Consider the following 18,256-nt stretch of genomic DNA (forward strand, 5'->3'; position numbering starts at 1 on the left):
TGCCAGTGGCCAGACTGAAAACATGCTGCTGCCTTTTAATGGGATGCGGATGAAGGCCTGACCGGAATTGCCCCCACTGTCCAATTATCCGCACCTACAGGGGGATATCACACAAGTCCAGAACTCATCCGGAACAATGTGGCGTGGACATGTTGGTATTCACCTGGAAAAAAAACCTGTGGCACCTCTGGGGATTGAAACTTGGAGGCCTCCAGCAACTGTAGACCAAGAGCACCACATGCAACAGTGGGCGGGTGGTGCGTCAACCATGTGGATCTTGGTGCTGCAGGTGTTTCCAGGACCTAGAATTTGGTGTTGTAGGAGATTCCAGGAGGTGGATCTTCTTGCTGTAGGTACACAGCTGCATGAGCTACTGTTGGGCAGCGATGGTCTGTACTGGGGAGGATGGTTGGACGGGGATTCTGAAGCAGTCGCCCATAAACTCTGTCAGACCTGCTGAGTTTTTCAAGCATTTTCTCTTCAAAGTTTGTTGCCCCTTATTGTTTCTTAACCTCTCCCAAACTGATTCTACATCTTGATCTTCTGATCCCAGATCCTCTCTCACTAATGTACTGACCCCATCCTTATTAACAATGTGACCACCTCCTTTTGCTTTTCGCTTATCCTTCCTAAATCTGAATACCCTTGAGTTTTCAATTCCCAGCCTTGGTGATGCTTGGTTGATGACGTTCCTCACTTAAGTACCTTACTTAGCAATACGATTGTCCTAATCCTATAGACACTAGACATAAAGACCCATATTTCTGATGCTGCCATTAAACTCAGCCTTAATTGCTCTGCTGGGCTCCACAGATGCTGGTTCAATGCAAGCACACTACTAACAAGGTGAAGATCAGCTCATAAAATAACATATCCAGTGTATTGTATCTTGGGCGTCTCCATCATCTGCTTAGACTAGAGGTTTCTGCTGTTGCCTGGTCACCATTTGATAATTCCTTTGGACTTCTATTTTTATTCAGGTGTTGCAGGAAGTAATAGGCAGGAAGGACGAAAGGAATTGGCTGCTGCATTATCCTTTGAAGTAACGTACTGCTTTTTATTCAACATCTCTATTACTAGACTTAAATCTGGGAGGGAGTCAGGAGGGCACATAAATGCCTGCCATGCCACATCTGGGTTTGCTTTAGATAATAATGTGGCACTCCTGTTCATTTTTCAAACTGTTGCATGCCTGAGGAGCCAGGGTACTCTATGCAACATCCTCAGATTATTCTACAGGCATTTCATTCTCCCTTTTCCCTAAAAGTTTTCTTCAGGTCTCCTGAAGGTGGTGACTCACTTGCTGCACTGAGAATCAAAGTCCCCCATTGTGTTACCTCGCTGGAAGCCTTCATGATAAATGTCAATAGCCTATTCAACAGTGGAAGCTATCAATATTGAATTTGATGCTGTCTGGCCTAACAGCCACAAATGCATATTACAGCAGGGATCAATGGATGTACCATTAGGAACAGGAACGTTATCATTTCCTCCCCAGTCCTATGTTAGCTCATTGGAGCTCGATTAAGAACAGACCAAACTTGGGATCTTCTGGCCTGTATTACACAGTACTTTAAAAATAATAATTTATGGGGTGTGGATATCGCTGGATAGGTCATCCCTGGTTGCCAATGAGAAGGTGGTGGTGGTGGTCTGTATTTTTGAACTGCTGTAGTCCCTGAGGTTTAGGTAGACCCAGAGTGCTGTTAGGGAGGGAGTTTCAGGATTTTGACCCAGTGACATTGAAGGAACGGCAATGTATTTCCAAATCAGAATGGTGAGTAGTTTGGAGTGGAACTTCCAGTTGGTGGTGTTCCTTCTAGACATCTGCTGCTCTTATCCTTGTGATAGTAGTGAGCAAGGATTTGGAATGGTTCTAAGGAACCTTGGTGAGTTCTGTTATATATTGTATTTACAGGATAAAAGAGAGGAATTGTTGAAGCACGTGGATTGAACACAATAATCAACAGAGATTTATTAGATGGTTGTTAACTTTGTACAAAGGCTCAGCTAGACTAAGTCTAAGCCTGAGAAGTAGCTAATGACATCACAGACTATCACGTGACTCAACTCTTGAAGGGCATGCAACAACACAACAATATCAACCCACATACACGACATGTTCCAGCAGTGCATCTTGTAGATGGTGCACATGGATTCCACTGTCCGTTGGTGCTGCAAGGATTGAATGTTTGTGGAAGTAGCAATCAAGTGGACTACTTTGTCCTGGATGGTGCCGAGCTTCTTAAAGGTTATTGGAGCTGTACACATCCAGGCAAGTGGAGGGTATTCCATTACACTCCTGACTTGTGCATTGTAGATGGTGGTCAGGCTTTGGGGAATCAGGAGGCCAGTTAATCTCAGCAGGATTTCCAGCTTTTGACCTTCTCTGATAGCCGCAGTATTTATATGGCTAGTCCAGTTCAGTTTCTGGTCAAAGGTAAACCCCCAGGACGTTAATAGTGGGGGTTTAGTGATGGTAATGTCATTGAATGCTAAGGGGTGATGGTTCGAACCTCTCTTGGTGGAGATGATCATTGCCTGCCACTTGTGAGTCACAAATGTTACTTGCCACTTATCAACTCAAGCCTAGATATTGTCCAGGTTTTGCTACATTTGCATATGGGCTGCTTTAGCATCTGAGGAGTCTAAATTGGTGCTGAACATTGTGCAGTCACCTGCAAACATCCTCACTTCTGACCCTATGATGGAAGGAAGGTACGGGCAGCACGGTGGCACAGTGGTTAGCATTGTCGCCTACAGCGCTGAGGACCCGGGTTCGAATCCCGGCCCTGGGTCACTGTCTGTGTCGAGTTTGCACATTCTCCCCATGTCTGCGTGGGCTTCACCCCCACAACCCAAAAGATGTGCAAGGTAGGTGGATTGGCCACGCTAAATTGCCCCTTAATTGGAAAAAATAATTGGGTACTATGATGGAAGGAAGTTCACTGATTGTGATCGCCAAAGGTAAAGACTTAATTTATGAAAAAAAAATGTATTTTATTACAAACATCTATCAAAACAGGTTATAGTAAATAAACACCCGGGAAACATACTTCCGAGCAATCAATTATACAGTTTGTACAGATTTTTTCCCTGTTTCACCCCCCCCCCCCACCCCCCCCAACCCCCGCGACACGATCAGCTCCCCAAACACGGCCACAGAAAACCCCCACCTTTTCTCAAACCCTCCTGCAGAGTCCCTTAACTCATATTTTATCTTCTCCAACCGCAGGAAGTCGTACAGGTCATCCAATCATGCCGCTATCCCCGGTGGCGATGCCGACTGCCACTCCAATAAAATTCGCCGCCGTGCAGTCAGCCAGAAAATTGGATTTTCTCCTCACCATGTGCTCTGGATTCTTTGAAACCCCGAATATTGCCCAATTTTTCGCAACTCCAAAAATGTGCACCTGATTCGCTGGTCCCCGCCCACATCTCTCACACTCATCTGTTTCCCCCGAAAATAACCTATTCATTCTCGCCCGAGTCATATGCATCCTGTGCACCATCTTAAACTGTATTAGGCTCATCCTTGCACAAGATGAAGTCCCGTTTACCCTTTGCAGTGCCTCACTCCATACTCCCCAATTGATCTCCTCACCCAACACCGCTTCCCATTTCTCCTTAATCTTCACCACCCGCTCGCCTCCCTGCTCCCCCAACAACTTGTATATATCCCCAATTCTTCCCTCCCCTTCTACACCCGGAAGCAGTAGTCCTTCCGGCAGGGAACTCCCTCCAGACCTTTTGCGTAAAGTCCCTAAGCTGCAGATACCTGAACTAACTCCCGCTCAGCAGCTCTACCCTCTCCCTTAGCTCCTCCAGACTGTTGAACCCTTCCTACAAATACAGATTCCCTCACCTTGACCAGCCCTACTTCCCTCCACCTCCTGTATACACTATCCATCCCCCCTTCCACCCCAAAAATGCCTCCTCAACTGATTCCATACCTTCACCGTGGACTGCACCACTGGGCTCCCTGAATACCTACTCGGAGCCATTGGCAATGCTGCCATCACCACAGCCCTCAAACTAGACCCCTGACAAGATTCCTCTTCCATCCTAATCCACTCTACCCCTTCTCCTTCCCATCACTGCCACACCTGTCCACATTCGCCACCCAATAATTATGAAGCAAGTTCGGCAATGCCAACCCACCCTGCTGCCTCTGCATCTGTAGCAGTGCCCACCCCACCCTCGGCACCTTCCCCGCCCATACAAAGTCCGAGACGATCGTGTCCACTTTCCGAAAAAAGGCCTTTGGTATAATGATTGGGGGAGCCTGAAAAATAAACAAGAATCTCAGCAGAATATTCATTTTCACCACTAGGACACCTCCCGCCAACGTTAAGCGCGGTGTATCTCACCTCTTAAGATCCTCCTTGGCTTTCTCCATCAGCTTTGTTGAGTTCCCTTATGGAGCTCCATCCATTCCCTCACTACCTGAATCCCCAAATAACTAAGCCTATCCCACACTACCGTAAATGGCATCCACTCTAAATTAGCCTGCTGTCCCAGGTCATTCAGCAGGAAAACCCCGCTTTTCCCAACAGTCAAATTGTAACCCGAGAACCCTCCAAACTTCCCAGCAGGGCCATAATCCTTCCCATAAGTGCCGCCACTCTACCCGATCAAATTCCTTGTCCGCATCCAAGGACACAACCACCTCCGGTACTAGAGCCCCCGACGGATTCATCACCACATTCAACAGCCATCTTATAATACTGCCTGCTCTTCACAAAGCTTCTTTGATCTTCTGCAACCAGCCCGAGACAAAATCCTCCATCCTCCCCGCCAACAACTCAGCCAATACTTTCACATCCATGTTCAATAGTGATATGGGCCTATACAACCCACATTTGACTGGGTCCTTCCCCTTGTTCGGGATTAGTGTGATTACTGCCTGCTTCATCATCTCTGGCAACTCCCCCTTCTCCAGTGCTTCATTAAACGCCCCCAACAAATGTGGTGCCAGGTCCGTCGCCAATTCCTCATAAAATTCCACCAGGTACCCATCCGGCCCAGGGGCCTTCCCCGACTTCATAGCCCTGATACTATCCAGCACCTCCCTCAGTCCCAGGGGCTGCTCCAATGCCTTTGTCTTTGCTTTCTCCACCAGGGGAAATTCCAGCTTGTCCAGAAACCGCCCCATGTCTCCCTCCTTTGCCCCCGGGTCAGCCTCGTAATGTCCCTGGTAGTACTCCCTAAATGCCTTGTTTATTTTCTCTGGCTCCGACACCACATCTCCAGCCCCAGTCCGTATTTTCAATATTTCCCTGGATGGGTCCTGCCTTCGCAGCTGGTGCAAAATGAAATTCTATGAAATTCTCCCCATACTCATATTTCACCCCCCTTGCCCTACGCAGTTGCCCTACCTCCCTGCCCGCTATCAAACGGACAAACAGACCCTGCAACTCTTTCCTCCTCGTCAATCCGTCCGCGGTGGGCACATTCGAATATTCCCTGTCCACTTCCACCATCTCGCTCACTAGACGGTCATGTTCCTCCCTGCTTTCCCTATCCGCACGGGCCTGAAACAAATAATGTCCCCGTGGACCACTGCCTTAAGTGCTTCCCAAAAAATGGCCGCTGACACCTCCCCTTTCTGATTCAACTCGACATACTCCTTAATCGCCGCCCGCACCTTATCATAAAAACCTCCATCCGCCAACAGCCCTGAGTCAAACCTGCACCCCGGCCTCTGCTCTCGGCCGATCTAAACCGAATCTCCAGCCAATGGGGTGCATTGTCCGAGATAACTATCCCCGCCCTCTCCAACCCAACCAAAATCTCCCGACTCACTACAAAGTAATCAATCCTTGAATACACCTTATAGACGTGTGAAAAGAAGAAATTTAGAATTTTTTAGAACAGTACAGCACAAAACAGGCCCTTCGGCCCTCGATGTTGTGCCGAGCAATGATCACCCTACTCAAACTCACGTATCCACCCAAAACCCGTAACCCAACAACTCCCCCTTAACCTTACTTTTTAGGACACTACGGGCAATTTAGCATGGCCAATCCACCTAACCCGCACATCTTTGGACTGTGGGAGGAAACCGGAGCACCCGGAGGAAACCCACGCACACACGGGGAGGACGTGCAGACTCCGCACAGACAGTGACCCAGCCGGGAACCGAACCTGGGACCCTGGAGCTGTGAAGCATTGATGCTAACCACTATGCTACCGTGCTGCCCAATATTCCCTTCCCCTGGGTTCTGAGAGTGCCATATAGCCACCATACCCATTCTCTCCATAAATCTCCCCCAGCTCCCTTGCCATTCGTATCCTACCCATCGACGTGGGGGTCAAGCAATCCACCCTTGGCTCTGGGACACAGTTAAAATCTCCTCCCATGATCAACTGGTGCGTGGCTAAATCCGGGATCGCTGCCAGCAACCCCCTCATAAAACCAACATCATCCCAATTTGAGGCATTACACATTACCAACACATAAGCGATTTTCATTTCTTTTAATTTCACCAGTGCCCTTTCTCATACCAAATTCACAATCACATATCTCCCACCTGGATCCCTCACCTCCTTCGCACTCACAAATTCCATTTTTTGCTCATTAAAATTGCCACTCCCCTCGATTTCAAATCAAACCCCGAGTGGAAAACGTGCCCGACCCACACCTTCCTTAACCTAACCTGGCCCTTCACATGGAGGTGCGCCTGCTCCTGAGGTGCATGAACACCCGTGACTTTTTAATCGGCCAATTCAGTCCCTGGACATTCCACGTTACCAGTCTTACCGGAAGCTTACACTTCCAATCCCCTCTAACGTCCATCATCTTCCCTACTTAACTCCGCCCCCTTAATCCCACCCTATATCTAACCCATCCCAGGTGGCCCCTTTCTCCACCCCTGACCATGTCATCTCTCACCATGTTGCCATGTGGCAACAACCTCCCCCACTCCCCCTCTCCACCCCCCGGTCACTACTCCTTCTCCCCCACCACTTCACTTCTGTTCACCAGCATCACCTGCTAGCCCGGCCCCTGACCAAAGGCACCTCCCAATGACCTCCCTTTCCACCCTACCCCTCAGCTCAAGGAGGAAGACTCCCTGCTGACCTTACGCCCCCCCCCCCCCCCCCCCACCCACCCAAACCAAACCAAGACTTCTCCTGAACTCCAGGCAGTCTTCTCCAAAAGCAACAAATAAATGTTAAACACAAACAGTCCCATAAAACATCCCCACATGAACGTTTCACCCCCTACAACCCCTCACACACAGCAACCCCCCAAAAGAGACAAAAATCCCGCAGTCTCTATCCCCACTTCAAACATGCTCCCAACCATTACAAAGTGCCAGCACCCCGGTTCCCAAGCATTGTCGCTCAGTTCTCCCCCAGTTTATGCTCCTTAATGAAGTCTCCGGCTGCTTCTGGGCTCAGAAAGTCACCCATAATTTCACCGGGTGGGGCACCCCAAACCTGGGGCAGAATTTTCCGACCCCCGCTGTGTTGGAGAATGGCCGGTGGGCTGCACGAATCGTGCCACGCCGCCCCAATGCCGGGACACGATTCACCGGAGAATCGGCGCCACAGGGGCGTGGTCGGCACGGCGCCATTCGGGTGTACGACGACTCTCCGTGGGCCACTCCAGCGCCATGCTACCCCACTGTGGCCCGGAGAATCGGGTCTCGGAACGGGAGCCAACGCCGGACTAAAACACTCCCGGTTTTACGCTGGCGTCAGCACTTAGCTGCCTGATGGGAGAATCGCGCCCCCGATCTGCCGCTGGTACAGCACTGCCTTGGTCATGTTGAAGCCTGCATGCCGCTTCGCCAACTCGGCTCTGATATCCTGATAGAAATAGTCTCCTGCTCCTCCACCTTTGCCCTCAACATTTTACAGAAATCTCTTAGGAGCCCCATCTCCGACCCCCCCTCCCCCACTCCAAATCACCTGGAAGGTTCATATTTCAAGGTACATGAGGGGAACCGCAGACAATATAGGTTTTGGCCCCTCAGCGGGTCGTAATACCCCGGAGAAACGGCCGTTGCTTCAGGTGGTGGATCCTGTGTCCGCTTTGGATGCGGACTGTAGTCCAGTGACGGTAAGGTTGGTCCGGGAGGCATGTAGCGCACCAATTACTGTAATCTTCATGAAGAGCAGCGAGGCGGGAGTGGCTCGACTGGCAAAGGTGTCGGTGCAAATGGCGCCAGGTTGCTGCCGTCGGATGGGTTGGGATCCCCTCCCTTGTCGCCAGTGTGATAACCGAAGGTAAGGACTTCATACAATGCCGGGTGGACAGTGGACTTCTAGATCTATTTAATTTATTCAGAAATACTACAATTACGCTACTCCTCACCCAAGAGGTCACTTTCCCTGACCTGCTCCCAGGCAGGAGTTATATATCCTGCGAGGTTCCACCCAATTAAGGAGAAGGCTCCACGCCCCCCCCCCCCCCCCCCCCATCACATGGAGAGTTCATTCTCCAAGGTGTACCATCCAGCAGAGGGCAGCAGAGCAGAGCTACTGATCAGCTGTTCTGGGGAAATTTGCATACGTGCAGTGCGGTCAGCCTAAGTTGAAGGTGAATCTGCGAAGGAGACCCGAGGAGTTTGAGTGAAGGCAATCATCCAGCAGAGGGCAGCAGAGCAGAGCTACTGATCAGCTGTTCTGGGGAAATTTGCATACGTGCAGTGCGGTCAGCCTAACTTTAAGGTGGTTTGTGGAGAGGCTGTTGGCAAGTGACAGTTAAACTCGAAACACTTCGTGAGTGTTTCCCACCCTACCTCCTCCTCTAACCAACCCCCCCACCCCACGGTGGATGGGAAGCGGGAGCAGGGGCCTGTCGTGAAGGTGAGTGAGTGCCTTTAAATTTGCTTACCTTTCAGCGGGAGCAGGGTTTGAGGTAATATCAGGTAAGCTCTTCCTTTCTTTTTCTTTTTCTTGTTTTTTTTTAAATCTAGAGGTGATGTCAGGGAAGGCAGTACAATGCTCCTCCTGCAGAATGTTTGAGGTGAGGGACGCCGTCAGTGTCCCTGCTGATTTCATCTGTGGGAAGTGCACCCAACTCCAGCTCCTCAAAAACCGTGTTAGGGACCTGGAGCTTGAGCTGGATGAACTTCGGATCATTCGGGAGGCAGAGGGGGTCATAGATAGGAGTTTCAGGGAAGTAGTTACACCAAAGACTGGAGATAGATGGGTAACTGTAAGAGGGACTGGGAAGAAGCAGTCAGTGCAGGGACCCCCTGCGGTCGTTCCCCTGAGTAACAAGTATACCGTTTTGGATACTTGTGGGGGGGACGACTTACCAGGGGTAAGCCATGGGGTACGGGCCTCTGGCACGGAGTCTGTCCCTGTTGCTCAGAAGGGAAGGGGGGAAAGGAGTAGAACATTAGTAATTGGGGACTCAATAGTCAGGGGCACAGATAGGAGATTTTGTGGGAGCGAGAGAGACTCACGTTTGGTATGTTGCCTCCCAGGTGCAAGGGTACATGATGTCTCGAATCGTGTTTTCCGGGTCCTTAAGGGGGAGGGGGAGCAGCCCCAAGTCGTAGTCCACATTGGCACTAACGACATAGGTAGGAAAGGGGACAAGGATGTCAGGCAGGCCTTTAGGGAGCTAGGATGGAAGCTCAGAACGAGAACAAACAGAGTTGTTATCTCTGGGTTGTTGCCCGTGCCACGTGATAGTGAGATGAGGAATAGGGAGAGAGAGCAATTAAACACGTGGCTACAGGGATGGTGCAGGCGGGAGGGATTCAGATTTCTGGATAACTGGGGCTCTTTCTGGGGAAGGTGGGACCTCTATAGACAGGATGGTCTACATCTGAACCTGAGGGGCACCAATATCCTGGGGGGGGAGATTTGTTAGTGCTCTTTGGGGGGGTTTAAACTAATTCAGCAGGGGCATGGGAACCTGGATTGTAGTTTTGGGGTACGGGAGATTGAGAGTATAGAGGTCAAGAGCACAGATTTGACTTCACAGGAGGGTGCCAGTGTTCAGGTAGGTGGTTTGAAGTGTGTCTACTTCAATGCCAGGAGTATATGAAATAAGGTGGGGGAACTGGCAGCATGGGTTGGTACCTGGGACTTCGATGTTGTGGCCATTTCAGAGACATGGATAGAGCAGGGACAGGAATGGTTGTTGCAGGTTCCGGGGTTTAGGTGTTTTAGTAAGCTCAGAGAAGGGGGCAAAAGAGGGGGAGGTGTGGCGCTGCTAGTCAAGGACAGTATTACGGTGGCGGAAAGGATGCTAGATGGGGACTCTTCTTCTGAGGTAGTATGGGCTGAGGTTAGAAACAGGAAAGGAGAGGTCACCCTGTTGGGAGTTTTCTATTGGCCACCGAATAGTTCTAGGGATGTAGAGGAAAGGATGGCGAAGATGATTCTGGGAAAGAGCGAAAATAACAGGGTAGTTGTTATGGGAGACTTTAACTTTCCAAATATTGACTGGAAAAGATATAGTTCGAGTACATTAGATGGGTCATTCTTTGTACAATGTGTGCAGGAGGGTTTCCTGACACAAAATGTTGACAGGCCAACAAGAGGCGAGGCCACATTGGATTTGGTTTTGGGTAATGAACCAGGCCAGGTGTAAGATCTGGAGGTAGGTGAGCACTTTGGAAACAGTGACCACAATTCGGTGACCTTTACGTTAGTGATGGAAAGGGATAAGTATACCCCGCAGGGCAAGAGTTATAGCTGGGGGAAGGGCAATTATGATGCCATTAGACATGACTTAGGATGTGTTGGTTGGAGAAGTAGGCTGCAAGGGTTGGGCACACTGGATATGTGGAGCTTGTTCAAGGAACAGCTATTGCATGTTCTTGATAAGTACGTACCAGTCAGGCAGGGAGGAAGGGGTCGAGCGAGGGAACCGTGGTTTACCAAAGAAGTGGAATCTCTTGTTAAGAGGAAGAAGGAGGCCTATGTGAAGATGAGGCGTGAAGTTTCAGTTGGGGCGCTTGATAGTTACAAGGAAGCGAGGAAGGATCTAAAGAGAGAGCTAAGACGAGCAAGGAGGGGACATGAGAAGTCTTTGGCAGGTAGGATCAAGGAAAACCCAAAAGCTTTCTATAGGTATGTCAGGAATAAAAGAATGACTAGGTTAAGAGTAGGGCCAGTCAAGGACAGTGGTGGGAAGTTGTGTGTGGAGGCTGAGGAGATAAGCGAGATACTAAATGAATACTTTTCGTCAGTATTCACTCAAGAAAAAGATAATATTGTGGAGGAGAATGCTGAGACCCAGGCTATTAGAATAGATGGCATTGAGGTGCGTAGGGAAGAAGTGTTGGCAATTCTAGACAAGGTGAAAATAGATAAGTCCCCGGGGCCGGATGGGATTTATCCTAGGATTCTCTGGGAAGCCAGGGAAGAGATTGCTGAGCCTTTGGCTTTGATTTTTAGGTCATCATTGGCTACAGGAATAGTGCCAGAGGACTGGAGGATAGCAAATGTGGTCCCTTTGTTCAAGAAGGGGAGTAGAGATAACCCCGGTAACTATAGGCCGGTGAGCCTAACGTCTGTGGTGGGTAAAGTCTTGGAGAGGATTATAAAAGATACGATTTATAATCATCTAGATAGGAATAATATGATTAGGGACAGTCAGCATGGTTTTGTGAAGGGTAGGTCATGCCTCACAAACCTTATCGAGTTCTTTGAGAAGGTGACTGAACAGGTAGACGAGGGTAGAGCAGTTGATGTGGTGGATATGGATTTCAGTAATGCGTTTGATAAGGTTCCCCACGGTTGGCTATTGCAGAAAATACGGAGGCTGGGGATTGAGGGTGATTTAGAGATGTGGATCAGAAATTGGCTAGTTGCAAGAAGACACAGAGTGGTAGTTGATGGGAAATGTTCAGAATGGAGTTCAGTTACGAGTGGCGTACCACAGGATCTGTTCTGGGGCCGTTGCTGTTTGTCATTTTTATAAATGACCTAGAGGAGGGCGCAGAAGGATGGGTGAGTAAATTTGCAGACGACACTAAAGTCGGTGGAGTTGTAGACAGTGCGGAAGGATGTTGCAGGTTACAGAAGGACATAGATAAGCTGCAGAGCTGGGCTGAGAGGTGGCAAATGGAGTTTAATGTGGAGAAGTGTGAGGTGATTCACTTTGGAAAGAATAACAGAAATGCGGAATATTTGGCTAATGGTAAAATTCTTGGTAGTGTGGATGAGCAGAGGGATCTCGGTGTCCATGTACATAGATCCCTGAAGGTTGCCACCCAGGCTGATAGGGTTGTGAAGAAGGCCTATGGTGTGTTGGCCTTTATTGGTAGAGGGATTGAGTTCCGGAGCCATGAGGTCATGTTGCAGTTGTACAAAACTCTAGTACAGCCGCATTTGAAGTATTGCGTACAGTTCTGGTCGCCTCATTATAGGAAGGACGTGGAAGCTTTGGAACGGGTGCAGAGGAGATTTACCAGGATGTTGCCTGGTATGGAGGGAAAATCTTATGAGGAAAGGCTGATGGACTTGAGGTTGTTTTCGTTAGAGAGAAGAAGGTTAAGAGGTGACTTAATAGAGGCATACAAAATGATCAGAGGGTTAGATAGGGTGGACAGCGAGAGCCTTCTCCCGTGGATGGAGGTGGCTAGCACGAGGGGACATAGCCTTAAATTGAGGGGTAATAGATATAGGACAGAGGTCAGAGGTGGGTTTTTTATGCAAAGGGTGGTGAGGCCGTGGAATGCCCTACCTGCAACAGTAGTGAACTCGCCAACATTGAGGGCATTTAAAAATTTATTGGATAAGCATATGGATGATAAGGGCATAGTGTAGGTTAGATGGCCTTTAGATTTTTTCCATGTTGGTGCAACATCGAGGGCCGAAGGGCCTGTACTGCGCTGTATCGTTCTATGTTCTATGTTCTATGTAGGAGGGGAACCATATCCAATTTGGCTTTGGCATCTGAGGGGGTCGTAACACTGATGAAGCAGCTGAAGATAGTTGGGCCCAGGACATTACTCTGAGGAACTCCTTCAGTAGCATCCTGAAGCTAATGTGATAGAACTCCAGCCATCATAACCAACTTCCTTTGTGCTAGAAATGACTCTGATGCACATTGACTCCAGTTTTGCTCTGGCTCCTTGATGCCATACTCAGTCAAACTTGACATCATACTCTTGATGTCAAGAGTAATCGCTTTCACCTCACCTCTGGCGTTCATGTTTGAACCAAGGCTGTAATGAGGTCAGGAGCTGAGTGATCCTGGTGGAACCCAAACTGAGCATCAGTAAGCAGGTTATTACTGAGTAAATGCCGCGTGATAACTATGTTGATGAATCCTTCCATCACTTTGCTGGTGATTGAGATTAGACTGATGGGGCGGTTAATTGGCTGGATTGGATTTGTCCTGTTTCTTGTGCACAGGACATACCGGGACAATTTTCCACATTGCTGGGTAGAGTGTTGTAGCTGCACTGGAACAGCTTGGCTAAGGGTGCGCCAAGTTCTGGAGCACAAGTCTTTCAATACTATTGCCGGAATATCGTCAGAGCCTTTGAATTATTCAGTACTTTCAGCAGTTTCTTGGCATCCTGTGGAATGAATCAAATTGGCTGAACACTGACATTTGTGATGCTGTAGATCTCTGGAGGAGAACGAGAGGGATCACCCACTTGTTACTTCTGGCTGATGTTTGTTGCAAAAGCCTGGGGCTGGATTCTCCGCACCCCAACGTCGAAGTCGCGGGGTGGAGAATCCATTTCCGCGCATGGAATCCGGACCGGCGCCGGTTCCATGATTCTCCGGTCCCTGAAAAAGCGCCGTACTCGGTCAGGGGCAGGCGGATCGGAGAGCATCAAAGGGGACCGGGCTAATTTTGGGTGGGCAGTCTCGGTCGGGCGTGCAGCCAATCGGGGGCACTATTTAGGAGGTCCAGCTCTGCGGTCTGAGTCCGCCATGGAGCACAGCGCGGCCGCTGGAGGCCACCGGCGTGCACATGCGTGGCCTTTGACCCGGAGTTGTGGGGGCGCCAGTTTTTCTGGCGTGAAAGGCCACAATTTTTACGATGGCGTGGGGACATAGTCCCTGAAACAGAGAATCCAGCCCATGATCTTTTGCAGTTATGTTGGGTTCCTCCATCATCGAGGATGAAATATTTGTGGAGCCTCCACCAATCAGTGAGTTGTTTAATTGTCCACCAAAATTCATGGCTGGATGTGGCAGGACAACAGAGCTTAGATCTGATCCACTGATTGTGGGATCACTTAGCTCTTTCTATTACTTGCTGATTTTGCTGCTTGGCACACAAGTAGCTCTGCATTGTGAAACCTCATTGTTAGGTATGCCTGGTATTGCTCCAGGCATTCTTTCTTGCACTCTTCATTGAACCAGGGTTGATCTCCTGGCCTGGTGGTAATGGTAGAGTGGGGGATATGTCAAGCCAGAAGATTACAGATTGTGGTTGAATACAATTCTGCGGCTGCTGATGGTCAACAGTGCCTCGTGGATGCACGGTCTTGAGTTGCTGGATTTTGTCAAAATCTATCCCATTTAGCATGGTGGTGTGCCACACAACACAATGGCGGTATCCTCAATGTGAAGATGGTACTTTGTCTCCACAATGACTGTGTGGTGGTCACTCCTACCGATACTGTTACAGACAGGTGCATCTGCAGCAGGCAGGTTGGTGAGGATGAAGTATTTTTTTCCCTCTTGTTGGTTCCCTCATCACCTGCTTCAGTCCCAGTCTAGCAGCTCAGTCTGTGGTGCTACTACAAAGCCACTCTTGATAATGGACTTTACAGTCTCCCACCCAGAGTACATTCTGTGTCTTTGACACCCTCAGTGCGTCCTCTCAGTCATGTTCAACATGGAGGAGTACTCATTCATCAGCTGAGGGGGGACAGCAGGAGGTTTCCTTGCCCATGTTCAACCTGGTACCATGAGACTTTGTGACGTCCAAAGTCAATGTTGAGGTCACACAAAGGAACTCCCTCCCGACTGTACACCACTGTGTCACCACCATCTCTGCTGGGTCTGCCCTGCTGGTGGGACAGGGCATATCCATGAATGGTGATGATGGTGGCTTGTGTCTTAATTTTCTGCTCAGCTCTCAAGGTGATGACTCTGGATGAAAGGCCACTTCTAGCCCTCCATACGTATACTTCCATGGTGATTGCCCATTTTAAAGACAAAGGATGGGATTTTCCAGCCCCACTCATCGCATTCCCCACGGCGGCCTTGGAAATCCCAGCCAAAGGCTTTTAGGGTTGGCAGTCAGGGAGCAGAATGGATTGGAAAAGTAACTGCATAACAGAAAGAAGAGGTTATGAATTGAGGGAAGTTTCTCAGACTGTGATGCCCTAGAAGTACTCATATTACAGTTCTAAACTACATAAATGATTTGAACCAGGAAATTTGAAGTATAGTGTCAACAATTGTAGATAATACCAAATTGAGATGTATGACAAATAATGTGGAAGACTGCAAAATAACACCAATTTGCCTTTATATGGCATCTGAAATACAGGAAACATTCCAGCATGGTAGCACAGTGGTTAGAACTGCAGCTTTACAGCACCAGGGTCCCAGGTTCGATTCCCAGCTGGGTCACTGTCTGTGTGGAGTCTGCACGTTCTCCCCGTGTCTGCGTGGGTTTCCGCCGACGTCTTCAGTTTCCTCCCACTAGTCCCGAAAGACATACTGTTAGGTAATTTGAACATTCTGAATTCTTCCTCTATGTACCCAAACAGGTGTCGGAATGTGGTGACTAGGGGCTTTTCACAGTAACTGCATTGCAGTGTTAATGGAAGCCTACTTGTGACAATAAAGATTATTATTACTATTAAAGTGCCTCACAGAAGTATAAGAAGAAAAATTTAACACTGAGTTGACACTGGAGATTTTTTGAGGATGTAGCTAGTTGTTATAACTCGCATGGATCTCACAGGGATGATCCACTATTCCGTGGAGCTTGCATAATATGAGATCCCCCGATAAGAGGGCAGGGGACCCTTAACACAATTCATGTGCTTAGCTGAACGATAATAGGGCAGGGGACCCTTAACACCAGTCAGGTGCTTGGCTGAACGTGTCGTCCTTTCTGTCAGATTACTGAACTATGGATACAGTGGACTACTCATGATGTGCTCCAAGTCCCATGTGTGCGTAAAGTTCCCAAACTCTCTGGAACTGAACTAACAAGTGTTGTCTTTCATTTTGTGCTGCGGGATGCCATGTGTGGTGGTGTCTCTTGAGCTTGCTTATAATCATGTTGCTCTTTATGTCTGGTAGATGGTCGATTTCAAACCAACCAGAGTACGAGTTGCATCAGTTCAAGTGCTGTTTACTGCTCCATTCAAATATATCAGCCACTGTGAAAAACTATGGGGACCTCATGCAGTTACAGTGGTTTCTTGGTTTGATGTGGCTTGAGTTCATTACACACCTGCATACTTCTCTCTCCATGTCCGCATACATTGATGGCCAGTATAGGGATTCCATTGTCTTGTATCTGGTTGCCTCGTATAACCATCTAGCTCAATTGGTAGAACTTGAGAGTCTTAATTTCAAGGTTGGGTGTTCGAGCCCCATATTCGGCGCCATTGCTGTGGAGGCCAGTTCACCTCAGTTGGTTGGACAGCTGGTTAATGATGCAGAGCGAGGCCAACAGCTCAGATTCAATTTCCGTATCGACTGAGGTTATTCATGAAGGTCCCATCATCTCAATTTTGCCCCTCGTCTGAGGTATGGTGATCCTCAGGTTATCACAAAATCAGCTCTCCCCCTCAAAGAGGAAAGCAGCCTACGGCCATCTAGGACTATAGCGATTTGACTTACTTATTTTATCTAGTTGCCTCCAATCCTGGGTGCCCTTGGTGGAGTTGCTGGGTGTGGTGTCTCTGCAAAGAGGTATGGATGACGAATTGCTGACCACAGTGTCAGCTCATCCTGTACAGTCCTGGGTCAATATGACATCTTGTTCCAGAATGCCCCACAAGAGGAAGCATCTGTTCTATGCCGACTGTAATCATACCTTTTACCATCTCATATACCTCAATTTGATCACCCCACATTCTTCTAAACTCTAGAGAGTATCGGTCTAACTGCTCAATCTCTCTTCATAACACAAACCCCTTGGGGTGGATTCTCCGCTGTCTGGATTCTCCGTTCCGCCTGCATTGCCCGGGGATTTCCCAAAGGCGTAGGGTTGCCCATGATGGGAAACCCCACTGGCCGGCTGGTGGGATGAAGAATCCCGCTGCCAGCAGGGGCGAGCCGCACCAGAAAACTGACACAGTAGGAGAGAGAAACCCACCCCTCATCTCTGGAATCAATTTAGCGAACCTCCTCTGAACTGCCTCCAATGCCACTACATCTTTCCTCAAAAGAGAGGACCAAAACTGTGCACAATTCTCCAGATGTGGTCTCACCAAGCCTTGCACAGTTGCAACAACACTTCCTTACCTTTATTCTCTATTCCTTTAGCTATAAATGCTGACATTCCATTTGCTTTCTTTATTACCTGCTGTACTTGCATGCTAGTTTTCTGTGACTCATGCATGAAGATACCCAGATCCCTCTGCACCAGAGCACCTTGCAATCTCACCTCATTTAGGTAATAAGTTGCCTTTCCATTTTTCTAACCAAAATGGATGATCGCACATTTATCCACGTTGAACTCAATCTGCCTCATTTTGACCCACTCACCTAACTTATCTGTATCCATTTGTAATGTTCTTATTTCCTCATTGCAGCTCTCTGTCCCACCTATTTTAGTGTCATCTGCAAATTTGGCTCCAGAATTTTCTATCCCTGTATCCAAGTCATTAATATAGATGGTAAATAGTTGGGGCACTAGGATCGAACCTTGTGGAACCCCACTAGCTACATCTTACCATCCAGAAAAAGACCCATTTACCCTGAGTCTCTGTCTTCTGTCTGTTAGCCAGTCTTCTATCCAAACTAATAAATTACTCCTAACCCCATGTGATCTAACCTTGTATATTAACCTTCTGAATGGCACCTTATCAAATGCCTTCCGGAAGTCCAGATATACTACATCTACAGGATTCCCATTATCCATTTGGCTTGATACATCTTTGAAGACCTCTGGCAAAGAAGTCAAACATGATTTACCCTTCATAAAACCATGCTGACTCTGATGGATTGGGTTTTGAAAATACTTTCTTAACAATGGATTCTAACAATTTCCCAACAACAGATGTTAAACTAACTGGTCTGTAATTTCCTGCATTCTACCTCCCTCCCTTTTTGAATAAGGGCGTCAACTGAACAATTAAAAATCTAAAGATACAGTCACATATTTAGGGTGCAGTAACAA

Source organism: Scyliorhinus canicula, chromosome 13 (genome assembly GCF_902713615.1).
Source record: "Scyliorhinus canicula chromosome 13, sScyCan1.1, whole genome shotgun sequence".
Classification (NCBI taxonomy): Eukaryota; Metazoa; Chordata; class Chondrichthyes; order Carcharhiniformes; family Scyliorhinidae; genus Scyliorhinus; species Scyliorhinus canicula.